The 27,687-nt window shown below is 45.3% G+C and overlaps 1 pseudogene; it reads left to right on the forward strand.

Annotated features, from left to right (window-relative positions):
* LOC125344603 lies at positions 1-25,893 on the forward strand (annotated as a pseudogene).
* Positions 25,894-27,687: the final 1,794 nt, after the last annotated feature.

The following is a 27,687-nucleotide window of genomic DNA, read 5'->3' on the forward strand; positions in this document are numbered from 1 at the left end:
ATGTCGGTCAGTGCGAGATCCACTGCTGTCGAGGAGAGGAGAGTCAACTGCAGCACCATGGTAGCGCAACAGAAGAACCTTGAAGGCTATGTGGGATTTTCCAGTCTCCCAAATCAAGTATACAGAAAATCAGTGAAAAGAGGTTTTGAATTCACACTTACGGTAGTAGGTGAATCTGGACTGGGAAAGTCAACATTAATCAACTCATTATTTCTCACAGATTTGTCTTCTCCAGAGTACCCAGGGCCTTTCCATAGAATAAAAAAGACTGTACAGGTGGAACAATCCAAAGTTTTAATCAAACAAGGTGGTGTTCAGTTGCTGCTCACCATAGTTGATACTCCAGGCTTTGGATGCAGTGGATAATCGTAATGGCTGGCAGTCTGTTATTGACTACATCGATAGTAAACTTGAGGATTACCTAAATGCAGAATCCTGGGTGAACAGGCGGCAGATGCCTGATAACAGAGTGCAATGCTGCTTATACTTCATCGCTCCCTCAGGACACGAATTTAAACCATTGGCTATTGAGTTTATGAAACGTTTGCATGAAAAATTGAATATCATCCCACTAATTGCCAAAGCAGACATGCTCACACCAGAGGCATGCCAGCAGTTTAAAAAACAGATAATGAAAGAATTCCAAGAACATAAAATTAAAATATATGAATTTCCAGAAACAGACAATGAAGAAGAAAATAAGCTGGTTAAAAAGATAAAGGACCATTTACCTCTCGCTGTACTAGGTAGTAACACACCATTGAAGTTAATGGCAAGAGGGTCAGAGGAAGGCAATATCTTTGGGGTGTAGCTGAAGTTGAAAATGGTGAACATTGTGATTTTACAATTCTAAGGAATATGTTGATAAGAACACACCTGCAAGACTTAAAAGATGTCACTAATAACGTACACTATGAGAACTACCGAAGCAGAAAGCTGGCGGCTGTGACTTACACCAGAGTGGATAACAAGAGTAAAGAACAGCTTACCAAAAGCCCGCTGGCACAAATGGAGGAGGAAAGATGGGAGCATGCAGCCGAGATGAAGAAAATGGAGATGGAGATGGAGCAGGTGTTTGAGATGAAGGTCAAGGAGAAGGTCCAGAAACTGCTCAGCTCCAGCAGTGCCATGAGCAGATGAAAAAGAATTTGGAAGCCCAGCACAAAGAATTAGAGGAAAAATGGCATCAGTTTGAGGAGGAGAAAGGCAACTGGGAAGCTCAGCAATGCATCTTAGAACGACAGAACTCTTCACGAACCTTGGAAAAAAACAAGAAGAAAGGGAAGATCTTTCAAACTCTCCATTGACCACCAGTTACGTATTAGTTGCCAATATGCCAGCTTGAACATCAGTGTTGGTTGGATCCCTTTGACCAATTTGCACCAATTTTATCCATAATGATGGATTTAAAAGCATGACAAATACTCCTTTTTGTTGTTGTTCTCAATGGAGATTAAGATGCCTTGAATTGTCTAGGGTGTTCTGTACTGAGAAAGTAACAGCTCTCAGTACCTTTCTATATTATTATTATTATTATTATTAAACAGATGTCTTCGGTTTAATGCAAGAGAACATTTTCCTGTTGTACAATCATGTTCTGCTGGTTTGTTTACAGGGTATTCCACAATAAAGGAATCTGGAAGGTTTTCATTGAGGATAAATTGCCATACTATGATGCAGACTATGATTCTCTATGATAATTAATATAATACAGAGGTTCCATTCAGTGTAGCCTATACAATAATGTAATTTAGTCTAACACAGTTGACCCTATTTTTGACACTTCCATTGTTTGAAAATATGCATGGAAAAAAGAACATATATGCTTACAATGCACCTAGAGCTTTTTATAACAACCTTTTCTTTGTTTGTTTTGGATTCTTTACGTATATGTTATTCTCATATAGTACCCTCTTTAGCCAGAATCTCATTACTGCTTCATTTTTGTAATAACATTTAATTTAGACGTTTTCCATATATTGGCCCTGCTATAGAATGTAGTGTTGAACCTGGGTAACTGCAGTCGTAATCAGGACACGGGGGATGCAAGGCGAGTGAACCAATGCATACTTTATTCCAAGAGGGCCAGGGTTTATATAGGGTTAGAAACCAATTTTACAATTACAGGGTAAAAGATCAATGCAGCATGACATTTGTCTCAAATACAAAAGTGGAGGAAATTTCCTACTGTGAGGGCAGGAACTTGATACAAATGCCTTTCTAATTGCAGGAGGTAGTGACTACAAAGATTATTGATATCAAAACAAGGAACTGTATACAACTGAGGTAGAACTATAATTATCTCCTAGCTACTATCTCCTTAAGGCTAGATATCATCAATCTTGACTTCTCCAAATACTTGGGAAATAACAGTGAGGAGACTTTCCTGTTTATAGTGAGAATCTAACACTAAAGGCAGCTGGTCAAGCAAGTCTCCTCAGGGAGACTTGCTAAGCAGGGGGGAAAAGGGGTTTCTCACAACAACACATGGCTTCCTTTGGCCCACAAACACCAGAAACTCCTTACTGGGAATGTGTTCCCAAGGGCCTATTAGTGTGCTAATGAGGCATGGGAGTAACCGTGCCGGGGCTAAATTTTTCCACTGGTTGGAGACTTTAATTCTCCAACAATGTAGCATCTTTCATATGGTAGGACCCAACAAGGAAACTTTCCTTTAACTCCCTTTTTACACTGTATGGTAAGTAGCAGGGAGGAAATGCATTTATAGGTCATTTCTAGGCAAATGGTGGAGCTAATGACAAGCCTGTTTCTACCGATATGCAGTCCCTTGTTTTACTAGAAGTGGAAATCATGGCCTCCTGAAGAGAGAAACAAAAGTCACCACTCTGTATTTAGCTGTATCCATATATTGCATTTCTGTATTTTTGTTTGTATTGTAATACTGTGATGTTAAAAACAAAAAGCGGCCAGTGGGGAGAGGTCAGTCACAAATAAAGGAAAACCAATCAGAATCACCCCAGATTTCTCTTCAGAGACCATGAAAGCAAGGAGAGCCGGGAATGAGGTATGCCACACCCTAGATCAGCATGCCATAAACTGAGCAAAGAAATCTCAGGACTGAACAATCGGGTACATCAGTTAGACTTAAGCACCATCTACAAAATATTCCACCCAGCCTCACCAGGATATATATTCTTGTCAGCAGCACATGGAACATCCTCCAAAATAGATCACATCCTAGGACAGAATGCAAATCTGTACAAATTCAGAAATACTGAAATCATTCCCTGCATTCTTTCAGACCACCATGAAAAAAAATTAGAATTCAAAACAAAAAAGCCACCAAAGAAAAACTCCCAACTCATGGAGACTGCACAACACATTGCTGAACTGTCAGTGGGTCATGGAACAAATCAGAACAGAATTCAAATGTTTATGGCATTTAACCAAAATGAGCGCACATAATACCAGCTGCTTTGGGACACAGCAAAGGCACTACGCAGAGGAAAATTTATAGCTCTGAGCTCCTACATCAACAAACTGGAGAAATCTCAATCCAGCAATTTAATGAAGCACCTTAAGCTCCTCGAACAATAACAGCAAGCCAAATCCTAAGCCAAAACCAGGCTGGTTGACTTGACTTTGGTGTGAATGGATGTTGGCGAAAAATTGCATCTATTCTCTTTTCAAGTGAAATATGATCCCTCTACTGTTCATTTTCAAAATGTAGGTTACAAAGAGTCTAGAGCATCAGGGAATGGTACAGTTTTGTAGACTCCCACATTTCATAGTCTATCTTTAAAATAGCTGTGGTAAGCATTGTAAAAAATAAACCTACCTCATGCTGCAAATAATGGCCTGGTTATTGCAAAGACAAGTGAGGACGGTTGGGCTGGATTTTCTCACTTCTTCCTCCAGGCTTGCAAGGGAGCCATACCTGTAAGTGTGTTTGAAGAAAGGGCCCCGATCGCCTGTTTATAATTAGAACTGTGGACTCTTACTGTCGAAAGTACATACATGTAAAACCATCAGTACACATATGTGAAACCATGGGTACACATAGAGCTTAGACATACCTTTTTCTTTTCCATACATACTTTATTTTTTTCTTGTGCTAGTGCTAAGGGCCTCCAGTTCTCCTTTGGCTTTCATGCTCAAGGTTGGCGCTCTCCTACTGAGCCACACCTCCACCTCTGACCTTTTGCTGGGCATTTGAGGATAAGAGTCTCATGGATATTATCGGCTTTGAATCTTGATTCTCAGATCTCAGCCTTCTAAGTAGCTATGATTAAAGGTGTGAGCCACCAGCACCTGGCTTACTTAATACACAGTTTTGTTTCAAAAGACTCAAGCATGGTGAAGTGCCAGACTTTGAAGTCAGGCCCCATTTTACCACATGAACCCCATTTTACCACGTGAACCCCATTTTAGAATTGAACCCTGAGCCAATCAGATTTGTACCTGTGTCCTAATCTTGCTTGCTTGAACAGCTGATTGTTGTAACCTTGTTCTTTGCCTTTATAAGCCCTGTGTAGTCACAGCTCAGGGCTTCCTCCTAACCTCCACTGTGTCGGTGGGTAGGACGAGGCCCGAGTCACAGCTTACTTAAATAAAGCCTTGCCTTGCTTTTGCATTTCGGAATGTCTGGGTCTCGGTGGTCTTCTTGGTGGTGGTTTCACGACTTGGCACAACAATGGTAGATTAAGCAGACATTTACAGCTGCCTCCTCCAGAGAGTTACCAGAGAGTTATGGAATAAGAAGGCCTAGCTTTAGAAGGACAAAGAGAACAGGAAAACATACTCACTGTACGTTACCCCACCAGAGGCTGTAGAGCGGACAGTTAGGGTCACAGATTTTGCAGAAGAGATAAAGCAAAACCTCAGCTTTCTGAAGAAGTAACTAGGCTGTGTGGAGTCACAGATCCGATGTAGCCTCAAGAACTGGAGTTAAGGGGACCTCTGAGAGGTGCATGTAAAAACAGTGCTTGCAAGTCATTGTTATGAAGCTCAGAGTCTCTTCTATGGTGAGTCCAGCATCTCTGTCACTGTAGAGCTGAAGCTGAATGCTTCTGTCTGAAGAGGTTGAACTCAGAACCTTAGATATGACAACAGCAGGCTCAGCTAAAAGCAGGACTCCCAAGAAACCCAGTAGTCCAGTGCAAGTGAACCCATTGGGCATTTTGCTCCAGGTGTAAGCTTTCCATCAATTCTGGCATATGTCTCTTGAGACTGCTCTTCACCCCGCTGCCATGTTGGCCTGCTAAGGCTGGACTATGGCTCTGGGGTGAATGAGGCCCAGCTGCTCTCCTAGGTTTGTTGCTCCCACATAACTTATCTCTGCAGCCCTTGTCTCAAATGTGGGTAAGGAAAACTTTCATCTCCTAGAGTTGTTGGAGGACTAAGGCAAGGTGATGAGTAGAAAAACTCCAAGGTGACACCAAACTCTTTCTGAAATAGTTTCTTTCTTTTTTTTTTTTTTTTTTTTGCCAGTCCTGGCACTTGAACTCAGGGCCTGAGCACCATCCCTGGCTTCTTTTTGCTCAAGTCTATCACTCTGCCACTTGAGCCACAGTGCCACTTCTGGCCGTTTTCTACATATGTGGTGCTGAGGAACCAAACCCAGGGCTTCATGTACACAAGGCAAGCTTTCTTGCCTCTAGGCCATATTCCCAGCTCCATTCTGAAATAGTATCTGAGTGACTGCATAGAAAGGATTTCACCAGTCCTGCCAAGAGTCTTCTCTTTTGATTTCACTCTTTAGAATTCAGTCCAATAGGTAACATGCTAAATAATTAAGCAGACTTGCAAGCCCTCCCTCTACAGCAGTGGTGACCATATTTAGGGTGTTAGCCACAGTACAAACCTGGTTAGAGGAGTCCTTTTCAACTAGTTTCAAATCAGCTTAATATCCCTTCTCTTTTAAGTATTTTTTTTTTTTAATCTCAGGCATGCATCCATTCCACATCCTGAGTCCATGTCCAAGGACGAGGCTGATTTGAAAACATCAGAAGTGATCCAGAGCATTTTTTTCTGTACTGCTTGACTGTCTGCTTTTTCTAGACATCTGTCTCTCATAGACTCTGTGACATTGCTCAACTATTGAATGAACATCATTTATATCTATATCTTTAGGAATGTCAATCTAAATTAAAATATGCCAAGTCTCTCAACAGTACCAACAAATTTCCTAATTAACCCATGAATACTGTCAATCTGTTCATCTAGTTCTCTTTGAAACAAGTTATACAACATTTGTTCTATTTACTCTCATGAATTTTTAGAACTAAAATGTTCCTCAGGGCATTACTAACTTCCTTTTGAAAGTAGAGAAAAATATGAGTAATATGAATTAATTCACTGAATTGACTGACTTTGGGGTTTCTAGGATTTGTGATTGTCAAACCCATGACTGGAGCTTCCTGCTTTTCTGCCCATGTCTCTTGTCTATCAGATTCTGTCCTTATGGAATTCTTGAGACGAGTTGCACTCCTGGTGTTCAGAGCCATATAGGTGGTGGCGTTTATTATCCTTAGGTTTACCTCCATGACAAGGTTGCCACAGTATGTCCCACAATAGCTCAGCAAATGGAACTGGATTACCTATAATCATTGTTTCATGCCACAGTCTCATTATTTCATCCACACCTGGCCCTAAGTTATTTTTGTAATGCAGTGGATACATAAAAATCCTTCATTCACCCAATAAATGGAAGTTAGTATGCCCTAAAAGCTCAAGGATGTATTGGGATGGTACAACTGGGAGGTGATGGGACTTTTGGAAGACAAGGACTTCAGGGGTCTCCGGATCATTGGGGTGCACCTTGAAGGAAATGGTGCACCTCCCCCCTCTCTGGCCATTGGTAAGCAGGTTGCCTGTCACGTGCTCCCCATATGGATCTCTGGCAGCCCTAGCAGAGGCTCAGAGCAATGGGTTCTCCCAGTCTTAGGTCAGAGACTCCAAATGCATGACCTGATATAAACCTTATTTATAAGATAATCATCTCTGACTTTTTGTTATAGTGACAGAATGCTATCGATCACACAAACGTTGGTTGTAACTAGAATCTACGTCTGTGATTTTCTCCTATCCTGTCTTTCTTCTTCAGAGGGACTTTGGGACTAGATTATTTTTGCTTTTTTTCCCCTTGATATTGTTCATCATATTCTGTGATTAATTTGTGTTGGAGCATAGACCTGTAGTTAATTATTTACTTCTGGGTATTCTATGCTGTTGATGTAGTATAATTTGTATATTCATTTTTCTCTTAATATGGGTTCAATCTGTAGTTTGACCATGGTCAACTCTTGACACAATTGTAGGATAAAAATATAGGACAAAGTTTAGTTTTAATGCCTGTGTTTCTCCACTCTTGTTCTTAGGGAATCATCTGCGCATCCTTCCCAGCCCACTGTTTACTACAATCAGTGTTTATGGACCCAATATTGGAAGTGACAGATAAAATCAAGGGCAGATCCAGTCTACTGTGGCTGCCCAGAGCACTGATTATCTGGTCTCCTCAGGATCAATGATAAATATCTGCCTGGACCAGGGGAAATGGGAGCTTGGAAGTAATTTATTACTACTCCAGCTCTCCTGTGATTCTTTCTTCTCAAATTTTTAAGAGCCAGCTAGAGACAGGGACCTGAGTAAAAAGAGAGAACGATGAAGTCCACTGTGGAATTTCAGGTTTCAGTCAGTCTGAGGGAAGGCTGACTTGGGGCAGTGTTAGTTGTGCACCAGAGAGTGATATGTTTCTTGGTGTGTTGTCTATCCACAGACGTTACAGGTTGATCCTGGCCTTCATTCTGTACAGTGCAAAAGCACACACATTCCTCAGCGAAGGATATGATTTCTCATCCCCATGGTTAAATAAAAGCTTTCTGTTTAAAAATTATTTCAGCATGGAATAGGATGACACAATAACATGTTTTTACATTTTTCTACTTGTGTAAATGTACAGTGATGAAAAATAAGTGCGAACTTTTTTTCTAGCCAAGATTTTTTTCCCTGAAATATTTTTATTAGCATATGTTAATTGTGCCAACGAGTTTCACTGTATATTTTCATAAGCACATGCAGTATGTTTTGATGAAATTCACTTTCTCATCCTCCTTCTCCCCTCTTTCTCTTTACTTTCTTCACGTTTTAATAGGCTTTGTTATACTGATGTGATTGGGCTCTTGGTGTATTCTCAACCCCATCTTCATTCCATTCCCCAACTCTCCTTCTGGCTGTTCCTAGTCTCTTTTACATTCTGTCCATTTTCTCTTCCTCTTTCTTCCTCCTTCTCTGATTTTCCTTCCTCCTCTGCCTTTCCTCCTTGTCTTCCTCTCCCTTCTTCCTCTTCCTCCTAGGTGTAGATTCTGAGTATGACAGAAAACATTCAGTGTTTGTCTGGCTTTTGGCTTATCTCACTAAACCTGATGTCCGGTTCCATCGTTTGTTCCTGCAAACACCGTAACTTCATTCTTAATAGTGACTGCACTAATGTATATCCTTACCACACTGTATGTGAGTTCTTAAAGCTTTTATTTCTTTAGGATGTGTTGAAGTGTTGATGGTTCCATTGGCTGTGGTGATACCGTGTCAGCTGCAGCATCCCTTGCTAATGGCACTGCCATCCTGGGTCAGGGCTGGATAAATGTCAGATGTCGATGTTCCTACTCCCTTCCATCCTCAGGGAACCACCCAAGGAGACTGTAGGCTAAAGATTCTTAGTAAACCAGGGCCTGGGGTCAGCCCATAGTCTGCCATTCATTTGTCTTCCTTTCACGTGATTCTAGAGCATATTAACATTCAAGAAACACCCAGCTGTTGTAAGTCTTACTCTATGTGGAAGAAACTGCAACAAGGGGAGTATCTTAGGAAAATTGAGCACTAACTGGTTAATATCTGGGAAAGCCCTGGGGGTGAGGTTATGTTCACTTTTCAGTTTATGGTGAGATTCAAAATGGCTTGTTCTCCGCTCATAAATCCGTGGGCTACCTATATACCTAAACTCCTCATACTAGGGTTGAGACTTTCTTCTTCTTCTCTTAAAATATATTTTCTTGAAACCCTTGAAAAATTCCCAATTCCTTCTGCCACTGCTGTGTTACAATTCTTTGTGGGTAATCTTCTGGAAATAGATGAAGTAAATTGTTATCATTATTATCCAGATGATACCAAAATCTACAAATTCTTACCCAAATATGCTCAGGTCTTGCAACAGAGGCAAGCAGTACCTTCTGAATATGTCTCTCTCCCAAGGCCCTTTGTTTAAAGAACATGGCAGTTTGGTATTTTATGATGCAGTTGAAGAGCAGGACTACACCTATCCATTACCATCTGAAATGATTGAATGCTCCTCAACTCATCTCTCTCCCAGGGCCTCTCTGTGTTTGCTCCTTTCTCAAGGCTGAACAGGCCAAGCCACCTGGAAAGCCCAGATCTATTCAGATATTTGAGAAAGAGAGACCTCTCTTTTAGCAGCATGGATTGAATTTCATTTAAAAATGTATTCACTACAGAAAGAGACACCAGTCTTTGGTCCTGGCTTTCTGATGTCTTGATACTTTGCTGTCATTAGAATTACCTCTGGAGCAAAGACCCGGAAGTTCAGTCCTATGTTGGGTTTATGAGTCACTCGGGAATGGCGCCAGATGAATGCTAGAGAGTTTGTTTCTATAGACACTGCTTTAGCCCCTTAATATGATCTTGGCCTGTGGTCTATTTGTCTTTATCTACATAATTGGTCATGGTTCTCATCTGATTCTGGTTCTGAAAAAAGAAAGCATCTTGGTTTCAACATACAGGAATAAACTTTACAATATTCACATAGCTTTGGAATGCCCAAAGACGTCACAGGCAAAATGATTTGTGCATTTTAATACCTTTATTATTTTTGAAATTTTGTGCATGATTTCTTCTGCCTATGTGCTGTGCATCACTCGTTTGTTTGTTATTATTCATGAGTTGTGTTCTATTTCTTGAACTACTACAGTTTATCTTATGGGTGGTTGCTGGGCATCCGAGTTGTTTACAGTTTGAGCTACAATGAACACAGCTGCTATAAGCATTTAAGTATAGGTTTTGTGTGGCCGCAAGTTTTCATCTACTATTGAGGCAAAAACCTGGGCATAGAGCGGGAAGGTCATGTGGTCAGTGTATCTCTCTCTTGAAAGAAACTAGAAAGCAGTTTTGCACATCGCTCATATTGTTTTGCCTTCCCTCCCAGCAGTGTATGGGTTCTGCTTGCTATGTGCACTGCTTTCCCATGCCAGCTGCAGAGGAAGGGCTGTGAGTGGTGGCCATGCCCATGGGGGACATGCTCTCCTGTGGGCTCTGAAGGAAGCACTCCACAGGCCTTCGTCATTGTGATACTGTTCACATGGCCGTGGAGCATGGCTGGAGGGTCAGGGTTGGGCCTTCTCTGTCTTTGGTGTCTCAGCTGCTGGCTGTGTCTGGCACACAGCATGTTTCAACATACATCAGTCAGTTGGCTGGAACAGCAAATGGCACCTGTAGTCCAGACTGTGCCAGGGAGGGTGGGTCTGCTTCAGGTGTGTAATCCGGCCGCTGTGGGAATTGCTGCCTGGGCGCTGCTGCTGTCCTGAGAGCTGTCACCCTCCATTGCCAGCGGAGGTGGGCTTGGGGCCTTTCTCACTGCAGTAGAAATCAGTAGCACTGGATATGCAGAGTGCAGCCATGGAGCGCCACTAGGGAAGTAGGTGGGAGGGTCCTATCACCAGCCTGCCCTCGGGTGGAGGAGGTAGAAGGGTGCCTGGGAGGGTGGGTGGGGCCTGGGCATGACAGGGCTTGGCCCAGAGATCCGGGGATCCAGGATTGCACTTTGCTCTGTGATTTTAGATAATTTGCTTTAAGATCCCTGAGCTGTTGATTTCTCAGCAGCACTTTTCAGACATAAACAGGGCACCCTATGATGTCTTCCTGTGCTTTTTTTGCTATCTATTCTACTTCCGTGTTTCTTTTTAATCTCCTTTTGTTTTTTCCTGCCCCATTCTGGATTTGGAGTGTACTTGAACACGATTCCATGTCTTTCTTCTATCAGGGCCTTGAGATCACAACAGCTTATATAGTATTAAGTTCTAATATGATGCTGGTGTGTCTATTTTGTTACTGGTCCTGCTCCTACAACTTGGGTCTTTCTGGTTTTTGCCCTGACACACATGGTTGGGAAAGAGCAGGGATGAAGTCATTCCTCTTTTCTCTCTTCCTTTCTCCATACTAGTTGGAGGGGCATCTCCGGGATGAGATGGAGCCCCCTGAAATAGTGCCAGCCAAGGGCTCCCAGTGGTAAACATGCTTACCCAATCTGCCTTGGGTTTGTACCATTGAGCAGGGGTACAGGGCAAATGGAGGGTTACCAAAGCAGGACCCCACCTGAGGAACCTGTGTGCACCTCGGTGAATGAGACCCACCGCTGCCTCTGCTGCTCCCACCGTGGTGGGGTCTCCTCTCAATCCCACCCCAGCTCAGGAGCAGGCCACAGGTGGGGCTGGTGCATGGAGGATGAGCAAGCCCAGGCTTCATTGTCCATCTCCATCTTCTCTGTACAAACAACTGAAACACTCCTCTGGTTTTGTACCCATAAAATTAGTATCATGTGAGTGGACTTTTCTATCTTTATAATAACCACAATGGGACTCATCCCGGTTTTGTCCTTTTGGGAACCTTTTCCAGAAATAATGATAAAGAGTTCTTAGAAAGTAATTGCCATTGATCAATCACTGCTATCAGCCATGCTCCCCAGGGGACTGCCTGCAAATTACCCATTTAATCCTTATCAGACCTGGCACCCAGAGGGCTATTGCTAACCCTGAAGACGGAGGAGGAAACAAGATCTGCTATGAGTTTAAACTGGTTTGCTCTACGTACCTCTGCAAATGGAAGACTCAGGGTGCTGATAAGCCTTGTGTGGACATCTGATGATTTTTTCTTTCTTTTCCCTGGGTGCGGGGGTTGGAAGCCAGAGCCTTATGCATACTAGATGTATACTCTGCATTGACAAGCACCTCTTGCCTTGAAAACCTATATTCTTTATTTCTTTGGTAACGCTGAGGTTTGAACTCAGGGCCTCCTATTTGCAAGGCAGTTGCTCTACCCCTGAGCCATGACTCCAGCTCCACATTGCATCAGTTATTTTTGAGATCATGTCTTCCTTCCTGCTCAGGTATGTATCTAGGCCCAGTCTACATATTCCAGTCTTCCTGTCTTTGTGGGGATTGCAGGCACGAACCAGCACATCTGATTTCTCCCCATTGAGATGAGGTCCTGTGGGCTTCTCTGCTGGGGAGGATGAGAACCGCTGTCTTCTCAGCCAGCATCCCACAAAGACTGGGAAACACACACACACAAACACACACACACACACAAACACACACACCAGTACACCAGTGATGGGTCGAGGAGGAGGAGGTCTTGTAAGCTTTTCTGTCGAGGTTGCTCACATACCATGATCCTCCCATTCTTAGTCTCCCAGGCAATGATGGCATCTCACTTTATATTCTTCACTACAGCTGCCTTTCAGAGAGAAGGACAGAGAGGAGCACATGGTATTCTACTGTGTGTGTGTGTGTGTGTGTGTGTGTGTGTGTGAGTGTGTGTGTGTGTGTGTGTTGCCAATACTGGGGCTCTTGCTTGGCTTGCACCTCAGTTGGCACTCTGCCTCTTGAGACACACTTCTACCCTGGTAGTTTTGGTTTTTATTTAATGGTTATCTTGAGGATGGAGTTTTGCAGGTCATTTCAGCCTGAGCTGGCTTTGAACTCTAATCCTCTAGGTCTCAGTCTCCTCGGTTTCTAGGATTACAAGCATGAGCCAATGATCTGGCCTCCTAAGCCCCCTCTCCTCCATGGCTAAGACAACCATGGTGAGAGCCCAGGGCACAGGGCCTACACCTGCCAGCAGGTCAGGTGGGAGCTTGGCCACAGCTGTGTCCTCAGTGCCATGACATGGGCCTGTGAGGGCTTTAGGGGGATGTTTGGCCTTGGCTGCTTTCAGCTGCCCAACCCCCTTTCCCCTCTCCTCCTGTTTCTGGGTTTCATTGGTGAGGAGTGGGGAGGCTGTGGCTCCCCAGGGAGCAAAGAATTGCCAGCTTTGTGGGGTTTTTTTTGTTTTTTTTTTGCCAGCTTGTTTAAAATTGCAACTCTCTGAGGGGATTAGCACTGTGGAATAGCTGTGGGGCCCAAACCCGTGTGTCACACTGCAAATATTTCACATTTCATGTTAAATCACATCCTAAAACAAGTGTGAAGAATTGAGATGCAATGAGAAATGTATGTTTTAGGGACCGGGTGGAGTTTGGATCAGCATGAGATCCAACCATCCTGTTGGCCTGGGGTCTGGATGCTCATTCTCTGTGCCCACCAAGGCAAAGCAGGACGGCAGGGCGGGGGGGGGGGGGGGGAGGGGGGGAGGGGGTGCTGAGGTGAGGCGGGGGGTGGGGGGGGAGCGAGGTGAGGGGGGAGGGGCTGGGAAGGGCTCACAGATGCACAGCAGAGCAGGAGGCAGGGGCAGGGCGGGGGGGAGTTGGCTCAGGAGCCAGGAAGGAGGCAGCTAAAGCTGACCTTGCAAGAGGATCTGCTTCTTTTTTCTCTCCAACATTGCTGAAGTGTGGGCTGATTTCATTAAGACACTGTTCAGTTTCAAACATTCAGAAAAAATTGTATATAACTTTGAGCAAACAACATTAGAAGAAATTCTTTCTGCAAAGAAAGTTTTACCCCCCAAATTAATTTTTCTTCCTTTTCTCGTGACAGTCTTTCATGAAGACTGTACTTGAACTCAGGGCCTGCGTGCTCTCACTTTCTTTTTCTTGCACAAGGCTAGTGCTCTACCACTTGAGCCACAGCTCCATTTCTGATCTTTATTTTCCTCATTAACTTAGAGACAAGAGTCTCATGGACTTTCCTGCCCATGATGGCTCTGAACCTCAGTGATACTCAGATTTCAGCCTCCCAAGTAGCTGGGATTATAGTTATAAGCCACCAGTGTCCAGTGAATAGAGAAATATTTGGGAGGCATACACCAATGGCGATAAAAGCAGGTTTAGAATGTGTCTAGTGTGAAGTACCTTTGAATAATTCAGGCTGTTCCAAACATAGTGAGTATAGTATTACTACATTTGTTAAAAGAACATTTCCCCCAATTTCCTTTGGACTAGAACCCAAAGCTATCCCAAGAGTAACTTCTCCTGCATGCCTGTGTCATTTCCTAACCCTAGAGAGGTCAGGATGTTAAGGCAAGATCCTGTACTTAGGTAGTACATTTCTTATGCTTGGGTCTCAGGTTTTATAGGAGTAAAAACACTTTTTTCTCTCCCGTTTCTTGTTTATTGGTAGAAATGTCCCTGCTTCTCTCTGAGCAGGAGAACAGGCTTCCTTTTCCTCAGTAACACATTGGAGTGGGAGCCAAGGGCATAAGCATGTGAAAGCTGCCACCTCTCTCTCTTCCCACCTGGAGCCTGCAGCCTCCTGGGCCAAGGCCTGGTGCAAACACCTTTAGCACTTTCCTATCAGAAACCTGGCGGTTACAGTCAAGGGTGGTGAAGAGATGGATTAGTCACCAAGAGGAATTCTCACTCTTTCTGAGCAAGCCAACCTTCCTGGAGCATTACTTCAGCTTCTGTCAATGAGTAGCATTGAAGAACCTGCAGTATTTAGAATGCAAAGCAGGAGGGACCTAGGTTTCCCATTTTGTTTTTCTCAGGATTTCTAAAGAAAATATGGTCTCAGACAACATGCCCTGAGATTTACAAACATATAATGTGTGGCTGGAATCTTGACAATACCTCTGCCCCAGGTAACACAGGGTGGAAGTTACTTGGAGAATACAAGTCTCCATGGAGAGCCAGCTGACTCTGCCACCTTGGATGAGGCTTGGGAAAGCTTGGGTAGGTGGAGTGTGTTTGCAAGAATCTGGGGGCTGCTTCTGTCCGATGCTTACCCAGGGCCAGAATGTAGCAGAACCCTTGCTATTGGTCAAACTCTCATGTTCCTGGAGGGAGACAGAGTGAGAGTGGTGGCAAGTGTGGGTTTGACGGGGCACATGGCATGCTTATATAGAAAAGCCACAGTGAAATCTCTTTGAACAACAAATATATGCCAACCAAGAAGATTAAAAACAATTCATGGGGCTGGGGATATAGCCTAGTGGCAAGAGTGCCTGCCTCGGACACACGAAGCCCTAGGTTCGATTCCCCAGCACCACATATACAGAAAACGGCCAGAAGCGGCGCTGTGGCTCAAGTGGCAGAGTGCTAGCCTTGAGCGGGAAGAAGCCAGGGACAGTGCTCAGGCCCTGAGTCCAAGGCCCAGGACTGGCCAAAAAAAAAACACAAACCAATTCATGTCACCCTAGTACCACTGAACAAGTACTTCTTCACTGTGCATCTCAGCTGGCGGGCTCTCTCCATTTTGAGGCTTCTCAAAGTCCCTGTTGTGGCCCAAGGGAAGTGTCCAGAGACAGCGTGTGGAGTTGGCTGGCCTGGCCTTGGTTTGGGGAGGGTGACTTCCCCACCAGGGCAGAGGAGGGCTTTCCATGCCTGAATGGAGCTGAGCCACTGCACGATGGGCTCTGAGGTCAGAGATTTGGAGCTGCAGAGCTGGCACGGCCTATGGGCTAGTTGACCCAGCTGAGCCTGAGCTGGTCCTGAAGTCTTTCAACCCTAACGTCCCCGCTGGGTGTGTGCACGACCGAAGTGATGGAACATGTTGAGCGCAGAGGAATGGTTGTCATCGCAGTCTGAAGGGTTTGGATTGTGAGATGCAGGGCGGTTTTCCACATCTTTCCTGTGGAAGGAATCCGAGCTGCTCCCAGTGGGATCTCGCTAGGAATGGGGGACTTGGTTCTGTGATCTGTCACTTTGGGAAGCCTCACCTGCACATGGACATCAAACCTCTGCGCTCCGAGGTGCCCCTGGGTGTCCCTGGCACAGACCTTCCAACCATGGCCACATTTAAAGACTGGAGGCCCTGGGAAGGGCTTTATTCTCCCTGCAAGCATGGTGACTTGCTCCTAGTGTGGTTCGTCTCTACAAGCATGAGGGAGGGTGGCACACCTGTACTTGCTGAGCACCAATATACAGCAGAGCCCTGGGGGAAAAAAGGCCTGGAGCCCAACAGGCTGGGGAGGCCAGACCTGAGAGTGAAGACAGGCACGGCCCCAAAGTCAGCCTTTACACTGTCCACACAAGCCCTAGGTTCTGGTATTCCTGCTGGAAGATGAGGGCAGCCGGGCCTCCCTTTGCTGAGCACCCTCAGGTATCACCCATGAGACAGCATGGTTCTGACACGCACCACACCAAGGCTACACCTTGCAAATGGTGCACCAGACACAGGTGCCAAACATGGCCACACAGGCACTGTATGAGTCTGCAGTCTGAGGCTCCTGAATAGGCAAATGGGGACAGACGAGACAGATGACAAGGCGCTGGGGTGGCAGGCCTGGGAGGATGGTGTTTGCCGAGTATGGAGAAAGTTCTGGAGATGAATCATGGTGATGGTTGCATGTGAGGTGAAGTTGTGAATGTTCTTATGCTACAAAGGTGTCCCCCTCACAGGCTAAAATAAAGAACTGTTATATGATGCATGTTTCCTGCTGCCTGAAAACAAGACATGAACATTTAACCAGGAGCAGCATGACCCTCACAGGGTGGTAATGCAACACCAGTTGTCTTTGTGAGGAATTGGGGTCACAGGGTGGGGTTTTCGGGCTTGCACACACTTTATAGCAGCCTGACTGCAGAGGCCTGGGTCTGGTCCGCCTTCCCGGTCCTGGATCTCGAATCCAGTGGGTGAAATGTGGGGTTCCTGCCCCATTCCCTGGCCTCCAGCCTTCCTCAGCACCCCCATGCTGCCTCCCCCCAAGTTCTCAAATTCCATTCACCCCTAGATCCAGTTGCATTAAATACTTTTTATCTTTGCAAATACAAAAGAAAACCAGAGTTAATTATAATGTAAGAAATTTAAAAAACTAAACAGCAACAACAACAAAATAATAATCATAAAAGGAGTTCCCTTGGAGTCTACACCAGGAGGGGAGGGCAGGGCCTGGGGCTTGGGAGTCCGGGCCTGACAGGGCAGGAAGCGCTTCGTGGTGGTGCCCTCTGCCAGCCTCGTCTGGTCACAGTCACCACCGCCCAGGGCTCTCCAGGCAGGTGCCTTCCTTGGGCCTGTTGTTTCTGGTGTGTCCTGTATAGTCATGTGAAATGACACCGCTCACTTCCAGAAGTCTCCTTATTAGTGGCCAGCGATGAAGTTGTCAGAGAAAAAAGGCCCATTTATTATATTTATGTTGTGCAAGATTGCACCTCAGAGGGTAAAGTCAATGAGAAGAATAAGTAACTGAAGCAAGCATTTTTGTTCTCTGGGCAGGAATTTAGTCCTTAGCCATCTACCTATTTTTACAAAGGGAGATTAGATAAATTAGAGATTAAAGAAAGTGGAACAAATGTTTTTCCTCTGATAAGCATCATTCTATATTAAACAACTGCGAAAAAGCCCAACACACCCAAACTTCTGAGAGTTGGGATGTGAGCAGATGTTCACGCTTTGGTGGCCCCTGACACCCAAGCACCTGCAGCTGGTGGGAGCCTGGCAGCGCCTGGAGGTCTGTGCAGGTGCTGGCGATTTCATTCCCATCAGACACAGCACCAGGCAGCCAGCACCATTACCCAAGAGCTGGGCTCAACCCTAGACTCAGCCTCAAGGAGCCCTTGGATGATTTGGGTGCTACAGGGGTTTGAGAAATGCAAGGGTGTTGGAAGGCTGGTGGACTTGAACTCAGGCCTGTGTTGGCTCATCTTCAGACCTGCCCAGCAGCACCGCCAGCTGCTCTCCAGTTACAGCCTACTTGGTTTGCAGAGAGGAGGTGAAGGAAGACCTGATTTCCAAGAGCCCAGAACTGGCTAGCGATCCAGACCAGGCTGGCCTTGGAACTGGCCTGCCCAGCACTTAGCTACCTGTCCTTGGGGGGTACTTTTATTTCTTCCAGGAGTAGACAGCAGAGAGGCAGTGGGCCCCCCTCTTGTCTTCTGTGAACTTGGAGGTTTGTAGCCATACCTGTGCTGGCACCTGCTGTCTTCCATGTGAGGCCACTGGCCAGGGGCAAGAGGGCAGAGGTGTAACGAGCTGTGGATCTGGAGCTCCCCCTTCAGGGGGCCTTCCAGCCTCAGCCACAAAAGCTCCCTAAGAATAGCACCTGCCTGAACCCCAGGGCCCTTGTAAGGCCAGGCTTCTGGCTCTGCTGCCCACACTTGGTGTTGGTGTGGCCATGTCTGTACCTGGTTTGTCCTCTGACAGCTTCATGTTGGCTTTTGCACCCTGTCAGGAGTGAGGTGTCTGGAAGAAATGCACAATGGTGGCTGTCCTGGAGAAATAAATGGAAGACACATGGCCTGGGAGAGGAGGAAGCAAAGGCTCTAGGGTGGTTCAGGATATATTAACTGGAATACACTAGATCCTGTCTTCTTGTCTAGTGCCGGTAAGGAGCCTGAAATGCAGGCTGGATTTCTCTAGTGTCACAATTCCCATAGCCAGGCCAGGCTCTTGTAGGCTCTGTTTGTTTTTGGTGAGGGCTTAGCTTTTCTAGCAGCTGTCCTGTGGGGTTGACTCTCCTTCACTGTCTTTGATTTGGTGAGGTAGCTTCCATGTGCCTGTCTTTTACAGGGAGGATTGGGGTTCCCATTCTTTCCCTAACAAAAGGTTTGAAACAGGGCAGATGATGTGATAAACTGTCAATGGAGAAAAGTATTAATAATAGCAACAGTAATAGTATTTATTCAATTGTTTGGTGGGACATCCATTACTTCATTGAACAGATGTTTATTGAGTGTCTGTTATGTTAGCACTCAGAGCAGTGAGCACATGGGAAGTTAAAAGTATGATGTACAATGTCCTAGGAAAATGCATTGCTATGGAGACAGAGGCAATAACTGGGTGAGGCCCGGGAGGGGAGGAGCCCCTGTGCTGAGCCCCGAAGGCTGGGACTAGGTTTCAGGAAAGGGGGGACGGGCAGACATGGATCTGCTGTTGGCCTGGCAGGGAGGTTGGGCAGAGGCAAAAGTCGGGTTCTCAGGTCTGACCTTGGTCCTGAGAGCAAGGCAGTCATCAAGGAGGAGGGGGCCACACAGATGCATTTCACACACAGGGGTGAAGCTAAGCTGACCCTCCCCTGGGCCCCTCCCCGGCTCCCATGCCCCTCCCAGAGCCTGTCATCTAGCTCTCAGGTGGAGCCATTTGTAGCTAATTGGCATTCTGTCTTCTCTCCCTTTTTTCATTCTCCCCACTTAGATTGTGGATGCCCCTTGATTTATGGGGGGCACAGCCTTGATCAGTCCATCCTAAGTGGAAAATACCATCAGTGGGAACTGCCTTCACCACCCTCCCCCAGCCATGACCCTGGCTCCAATGAGCACATTCAGTGGATTCAGGTTCTTACAGTGGCCTCCGTTTGGGCAAAATCACCCACTAAAGCCTACTTATAAATAGAGGGCTGAGCTTCTCATGTGATTTACTGAATAGTTACCTGAAAGGGAAGAAACAGACTGACTGTGTTTTTTTTTTTTCACTTTTCCAAAGTTGATTCATACTAAATTCAACCGTCCCAAGTGGGGCCTGTGTGAAACCAGTCTGTGATATCATGTCTCCATAAGCCTTTCTCTGAGAAGGTTTTGTAAAGAAATGGAAAGGCCTGGAAAATTTCATGTTAATTGAAGTATGTCAGTCCTAGAGTGGCAAAGGATGCATGTTTTCTCTTGTCTGTGGAAGCTAGATCTAGCTCACAAACTCGTAAGTAAATACATCAGGTATGCAAATACATACAAATATATTAACTGGAATACAGTAGATGCAAGGGAGAACCCCAATAGTGCAAGTTGTTTAGAAAAGGGCATTTTTGAGGGTAAGCCGTGTTGTAGCATGTGTGAGTACTTCTTCAATTTTAAAGGTCAGATCGCATGTCGATGGTTGGCCTCATTGGCAGCTGTGTGTCACGTGGCTCTGGTCACTGGTTTCTAAGCACCTGTTTGCATTTCTGTGTTGGTTTCTTTGGGGCAGATCAGAAGATGTTTCCAGATTCCAAATCTGGAAAGCCCAGTCCCACCACATGAGGCATCTCACTTGACCATCAAGGACAGGGGCTGCCTGAGCTGGTTGGTTTTCCATAGGGCCTGGCAGATGCTTTTCCTTCAGCAATTTACAAGCTTCCACAGAGCTCAGGACTGTGTCCAGGGGCCTTGGCTCTGCTTTAAAGTTAACAATAAGGTGGTTTTGAGGAGAAGGGGACTCAGCTCGGTCCTGGTAGCACTGGAGGGGGGACATGAAGGTGGTTAGGATGGAGGCCCTGGAGGGGAGGAGAGGCACTACCTGGAGAGGGTGGAATGACCCTGAGGGTCCTGGGGTGGTCAGCCCCTTTCCTGGATGCACGGCTGGCTTCAAGAGGAGATCCTGGTGTGCTGCTGGCCCTGGTGTGGACTGCACTCCCCACCCCCTCCCCAGGTGTAGGCGCCCGGCTCACCAGGGCTCACCAGTTCTCTGAGGAAGCACAGCTGCCTCCTGGAATTCCAGGGGCTAGGACAGAGGGCAGGGCTGGCAAACCAACCCAGCTTTGTTTCTGCTTGGCTTGATGTTGGCTCTTCTCCACGAAGATGCAGAGGAAGGGCGCGCTGGGTTTGGTGGTGTGGCGGAGATGGCGGCAGTCCCAACAGAGCCTTGTCCCCTACTCCCCGGGTGGGAGGAGAATGCCTCTCATGTTGGAGCTGCGGTGGGGAATCAAGTCTAATGACACAATTGCCCCAGTGAAATCAGGATGATGTTCTTTTGTGGCGAGAGCCATGCAGACCTGTTGTGGGCTTGTGATGGGGAATGTGGAGAATGATGGCAGCACTCAACTGACAATCTGAGTGATAGAAGCAGTTCCTGGGGAGGGAGGCGCTGCTCTATCCACAAACCACCACTTAAGGCATCCACTGCTCACACCTATTACACGGGCATCATGAGGCATGGCCATATCAGGAAGAGCTTTGCAAAACACCATGAACCATGAGGCAAAATTCAGAATCAGGACTCAGTGGCTGGGAAACTCCTGTGGATTGTCAGGACTCAGAGGACCATGTGTCTCCACAGGTGGCAATGGACCATGGTGCTCCCCAGTGTCTGAGCTTGCTCAGCCCTCTTTGGGGGAGGAGACCGAGGGCTAGGGCTGTTTATTTTAGAGCCAGCATGGCCCTGTATTTCATCATGCCCCAAAGAAAGGCTTTTAGGTTGGACCATTCCACAAATATTTATAGAGCACCTACTAGGAGTTCGGCATTGTTTTGCTTTCTACCAACACCAGAAGAACAGATATTGTTCCCACTCAGATGGGGCCCATAGTGAGGGAGAGAAAGACATAAAAAGGCAACAGCAGCCACAGCACAGCAGCTGCAGCAAATGACCCTCACACCAAGAACTTGGAGCTGTGACAAGAGCCAGGCATGTGAAGAGGGCTGGCAGCAGGAGGAAATGGCTCTGAGGCTGAGGCCTACTCATGGACAGGGACTAGAAGCTTATGAGAAAAGAACATCCCTTTGAAAGAAGGATTGCAGGAAGTGTGATCCACAATGAAGCCAGAAGGAACAGCCAAGTCCTTGTCCTTCAGAGCTCTGCAGGTCAGGAGGAGGCGTGCATTTTACCTGCCACAGAGTGGCACTGAAAGGCCCCGTGGTGGCCTGGCCATGTGTTTGGAATGGTTGGAGCCAGCAAGGTGGCACTGGCTGTCACCAGGTGTGCTGGCTGTGAGTGGAAGGGCACAGATGGGAGGATCTTGGCCAGGCTAGATGTGCAAAAGAAGAGGGAGGCGAGATATTGCCAGGCTTTGGCATCTGGGAAGAAATCCCAGGTCCCGAGGGGACAGGACATGGGCATTGTTTGAATTTTCTACAACAGGTACTACACCCCTGGGGGCTCAGACATGAAAAAGTATTCTTTCACCATTCATTCAGTGATGTAGAAATTGAAAATCTGTGTGCAGAGGCCTGACTCCCTATTGCATGTATCTTCTCATGGTGCTCTCCTGTGTCTCTGTCACATGGTGGGTGATCTCCCATGTCTGTGTCATGTGGTTGGTGATCTCCTGTGTCTCTGTCACATGGTTGTTCATCTCTCACATCTCTGTTTACATGGTTGGTGCTCCCATGTGTCTCTGTCATGTGTTCTTGGTGTCTCTGTCATGAGGACCTCTCCCATGTGTCTGTCCTCATATGGTCACCTTTTCACAGACACCGGTCATTTTGCATTAGGAGCCTGTTTTCCTCTAACATGAGCTCAGATTAGCTAGTTTTACTGGTGCTGATCCTCTCTGAAAAGAATGGCACCTCTGGAAGGTGCCATGGTTGGGGATTCAGTGTGTCTGTCTTGAGGATGAGGGTGGGAGTGATTGATTCAACCCATGACAGCCTGACTGTGGCATCATCTTAACCAACAAACCCCTTAGCCATGCAGTGTAACTTGTCATCATTGTTACATCTCTAAAGTGTTTCTTTCCAGCCACAGCCAACCTGCAGTCACCCCAAGTCTGTTTTTGTGCCTACTCTCTCTCTCCACTGAGCCTTTTCAAAGGGTCACCCCAATCACTACTCTACTGGGAAGTCTCCAAAGTATGGAAGGACATCACAGGAATGTCACACCATATGGCCAGGCTGTGAGAATAGGATGCAGCCAACTCCTGTTCTCTAAACACCTCAAACAAGGAATCTGGGGAAGGGAGGGAAGCTTGTCCAAGGTCAGGTTATGGCAGGGACTCTGGTCTCTCAGCAAGAGGGATCTCACAGATGAACACGAGAATTAATTGTCCTGAAAGTTGCCAGCCTTTGGAGGCAGAAGAGTGAGGCCGCTGCTGAATTATTACTCTGTGTGTGTGTGTGTGTGTGTGTGTGTGTGTGTGTGTGTGTGAGAGAATCCGTACCAGATGCTGCCTACAGTGCAAACAAATGTTTCTTCCAAACATGGCTTTTTCAAATGTGTATTGATATTCTGATGAATAAAATATAAATTTATTTTAAAGTCTAACCAAATTCACTGTAGCATTAAAAAAAATAGTAGCGCATTTTCACAAACAGTTGCTACTAAGCCTGTTTGTCCAATGAATGTAGTCAGATTTCAATAAATCTGGGTTTGAATCCTAGAGTCAACATTGTGAGGTTTCTTAACCATGCTGACTCTGCCTCTGGATTTGCAAAACTCGAATCTTTGCATGGCTGTTGTCTGTAAGGGCACCGCAACTGTGCCAGGCCTGCCCGTGACACTTGCAAGAAATGTATATGGCTCCTTTCTGTAGAAGCTAAACAGATTTATCTGCAAAAGCACACCTCTTCCCAAAGCTGTGAGTGACTCAGTGAGTAGCCATCTGCATCGGGTGGCATGCTCAGTAAATGTGTAGCCACTGGCATTTTGTGTATGTGAATGAGTCATCTGAAAGTGGAATGGCAAAGATGTATTTCAGAACCAATTTCACAGTCTACAGCACCATTAGATGTACCTTTGCTGTTGAATGGCTAGTAGATCTGATGATTAAAAATACTTATTTTTTTATGTGCTATGCCACCAAGGGCCCACAGATTCAACACACTTATTTTCTTTTATGATCTAACCTGCATTATTAACATTTCCCCCATCACTTCTCAGAATTTAAATCTATTCTGAATGGTAGAAACTCATGAGGTACAGTCTCATCAATGTATTACTATACAGTGCCATCATTGAATCCAGGTAGTTGGCAGTTTCTTCTCCTTAAAAATAGTTTTGGGTTGACATGTTCTAATTGTACACATTGACTTGGTGTATCCATGGAGCTCTTAAATTTAAGTCAAAATAGCAGAACTCTCCTAGACAGGGCCTGATTGCATACCTATTTCTGGCTTTGCAGGTTATGGAGTCTTTGTGTCGACTGTTATATAGAAGAAGGAACAAAAACAGCTGGAGGCAATGCACAAATGAAGGTGCATCATTGCATTCAAACTAAACCTTGTTTATCAAACAGCTAGTGGCTTCGATTTTTCCTGTAGGCCAGCGTTTGCACACTTCTGATCTGGAATGATCCATCATGCCCTGTGGGGTGGCAGTTGCTGCTTCCTGTGGCATGGGCATGCTCCTCCAGGCTCACACTGGGATACTGGTGAGATGCCATGAAGTGTGCAAGTGGTGAGGATGTGGCCGGACCTCACTGGAAGCCTTCATTGTGTCTCCCTGCTCGGCCCTTCTTTGCCTCTGATACCAGATTTGTGGAATTTTCCCCCACATTCACCAATTCTCCTCTTCCTGACAGATACCTACTGTGCGTCCTGCTGCCTATCTCGCTCCTGATGGTCTGGGCCTGAGCCTCTGATGGTGGTAGCTGGGGGTTCTCCCAGCCCCTTCTCAGGTTTATCAGTTGTAGAATGGCGCACAGAACTCAGGTGGACCCAAAAGGATACAGCTCAAGCCTGGGCAGATGGAAAACATTCCCTGGGAAGGCATGGTGGGAGCGCAGAGACAGTGCCCCTCCCTGAACCCCCACGTTTTTGTGGCATGGTTTTCCTCTCATGTCCCCACCCCTGGTTTGACAGGTAATGCACTCACTTGTGCTCTTCCATTGCAATCTGCAATGGGACCTCACCACACCTGCACCACGCATCATCCCACCCCAGCCTCCAAAACTCTCCATAAGCATGCCTGGGCCTGTATTTCATCATAGCAACGAAAAGCTGATTGGTATCCTTATTTCAGCAAGCAAGCTACCTGAAATACCTGCTATCTTCCAGGCCAATGCCTTTCATTTTTAATTATTTACTCAATTTATTTTTTGTGTTACTACTGGAGCTTGGACTCAGGACCTAGGTACTGTCTGTTGTTACCTTTTTCCTTCAAAGTTGGCATTCTACCACTGGAGTCACAGCTCCCCTTACTCCCTTTTTCCCTCCCTCTCTCCCTTTCTTCTCCCTCCCTCTTTCCATCTTTCTCTCTCCTTCTTCCTTTCCTCTCTCCTTCCTTCCCTTCTTCCCTCTTTCCATCTTTCTTTTGTTCTAGAACTGAGGTTTAAATTTAGAACCAGGGCATCCTCCCCACCCCCACCCTGGCCTTTTCCATTCAAGGCTGGTGCTCCATCCCTTGACCTGGAACACCACACCCAGCTTTTGACTGGTTAATTGGAGATAAAGTTCTTGGGAACTTTTCTGCTTGGGGTTGGCTTCAAACCATGATCTTCAGATTTCAGCCACCTGAGTAGATTACGGGCATGAGACATGGTTTTCGGCTACTTTGGCATTTCTAAAAATGTTTATTGGATTTGAAAATCTAGGCCCATGCATGTATCTATAATGATGTTTAAGGAAATAATAATAATAAATCCAGCAGGAAATTGCTAGCTATCTAAATTGCTGATCTTTGAATTTTCTTATTTTATTTTTGTTTCTTAATGTGAACATCAATATTTAGGCTAAAGGAACGTAAAATATTAAGTTTGTATTGTATCCCATTTCTTTGTGAGTCACGAGTTCGTCTTCGTTACTTCTTCCTTCTTCCTTCTTCTTTCTCTTCTTCTTCCTTCTTCTTTCCTTCTTCCTTCCTTCCTTCTTTCCTTCTGTCCTCTTCCTTCCTTTCCTTCCTTCCTTCCTTCCTTCCTTCTTCTTCCTTCCTTTCTTCTTCCTTCTTTCTTTCTTTCTTTCTTTCTTTCTTTCTTTCTTTCTTTCTTTCTTTCTTTCTTTCTTTCTTTCTTTCATTTTCTTTCTTTCCCTTCTCCCTCCCTCTCACCCTCCCTCCCTCCCATCCTTCCTCCCTTCCTTCCTTTCTTCATTTCTATTTTACTAAGCCATGCCCATGGATAATTATTATTGACTGCTAAAAGTTATGCAGTAAGGACAGCAGAGCCCCCAAACTATTCCCAAGATAGTGCCAAGATGAAAAAATATTCCCTTAAACTGTCAGGACAGGATACTCACCCACCTAGAATGGTCCTTAAATTGACCTTTTCTTTCTTGTCACTTCCATCCCTGGATCTTAAGAAGAAAGAAAAATCAACACTCTTTTGGAGTTTGCATATTTGATACATTTGTTGCAACTGACAAGGCACATTGATCCATGTTTATTATCTAAAGTGCATAGACCCAGGCTGTTCCCTCTGTGTCTGTGGTGTTGGGGAATGTCATGTGTCCATTGTTATAGTAGTGACAGAATATTCAGTCAGCCAGGTCAGACAACAATCTCACTTATGCTCTACCTGCCCTCTACAATTCCTGCAACACCACCTTGTCCTATCTCTGTAGAATTTCCTCTTTACCTCTTCTTCCCTGGGTCGTGAACTCAGAATCCCGGGCACTGTGCCTGAGCTTCCTTTGCCCAAGACTAGCACTCTACCATTAAGCCCAGCCTCACTTCTGACTGTCTTTTTGATGACTAATTGGAGACAAGAGTTTCACAGGCTTTCTTATCTGGGTTGGCTTTGGTATGTGATCCTCAGATTTCAGCCACCTGAGTAGCTAGGATTATAGGCATGAGCACCACCAAGCACTTGGTCTTCCTCCTCTCTTTTTGTGATTCCCTTAAAAAAATCCTAGATAAGTCTTGTTCATTAGAGGCCATTTTAGTTTACTTCACTCTAAAAATGTTCATGCCCCAAGAATTGGTTTCAGGCTTCCACATTTTATCTATAAAGCCAGAGAATACTAGTTAAAAGAAAAAAAATTCTAATTTAGTGTGGTTTCCTATGTCTTTCAGGAAATTTCCCATGCTTCTACTACGCACATTTTAAAGCTTGGTGGAGTTGGGGAACAGATCAGAAGGACACAGATTTGGCAATCTATTCTTTTCTCCTTTAATTATTTTGAACCAATAGTTTCTGGTGCCTAAATCCACCCCCACTTGGAAGATGAATTCTCCCTTAGATTCTGTATTCTGGGCTATAGCTTGAGCTATTTCAAGGACTCTTGCGAGGAATTTAATTTTTCAGTTCTGCATATATATTTAGATATGAGGCCTATTTCTGTTGTATGGCTGGTAAAGATACTTTCCCAATCTGTTGGCTTTCTGTTTATCTTGTGAGCTATGTCCTTTGCCCTGCAGAAGCTCTGCAGTTTGAAGCAGTCCCACTTGTCCAACCTTTCTTTGATTTGTAGCATTTCTGGGACTTTATTAAGGAAGTTTCATCCTGTGCCAAGGAGCCCAAGTGTTTTTATTCTTTTTTTTCTGTCAGTTTTTATTTTACAAAAAAGACAGTGGACAGAATTTTACTCTTTCAAAATATAGGACAATTTGATGGCTAAATCTTCTAATTGACATAGACCTTATCAGAATGGTTTAAAAGTTTTTCAAGACTCAAGTAAAAGAACAATTAAACCAATGATGAGAAATTCATTTTTTCATTTAAATGAAAGTACTCTACTTTTTAAACTTTTAAAACATTACAATTTTGATATTCCCTTTCACTTCCCTTGTTCTAATACCAGTATATAGAGTATCCAGTGTACTCAGATGAAATGCAGTGATAGTGTGGGTACAACCACAGGAAGGGAATACAAGAGGATCATCAACAATAGGAGCTACGGTTTCACATGGCATGTTGAAAGTAATTACAACAGTGATGTAACAGTCGTTTCCCTAACATGGAGTTCATTTCACTTAGCATCATCTTATGCATTCATAAGGGCATAGCTATTAGGTTCTTGGGTTCCTCTGCTGTGACTAGCCTTAACCTGTGCTAATTATTTCCTATGAG

The sequence above is a fragment of the Perognathus longimembris genome, unplaced genomic scaffold (genome assembly GCF_023159225.1).
Source record: "Perognathus longimembris pacificus isolate PPM17 unplaced genomic scaffold, ASM2315922v1 HiC_scaffold_166, whole genome shotgun sequence".
Taxonomy (NCBI): Eukaryota; Metazoa; Chordata; class Mammalia; order Rodentia; family Heteromyidae; genus Perognathus; species Perognathus longimembris.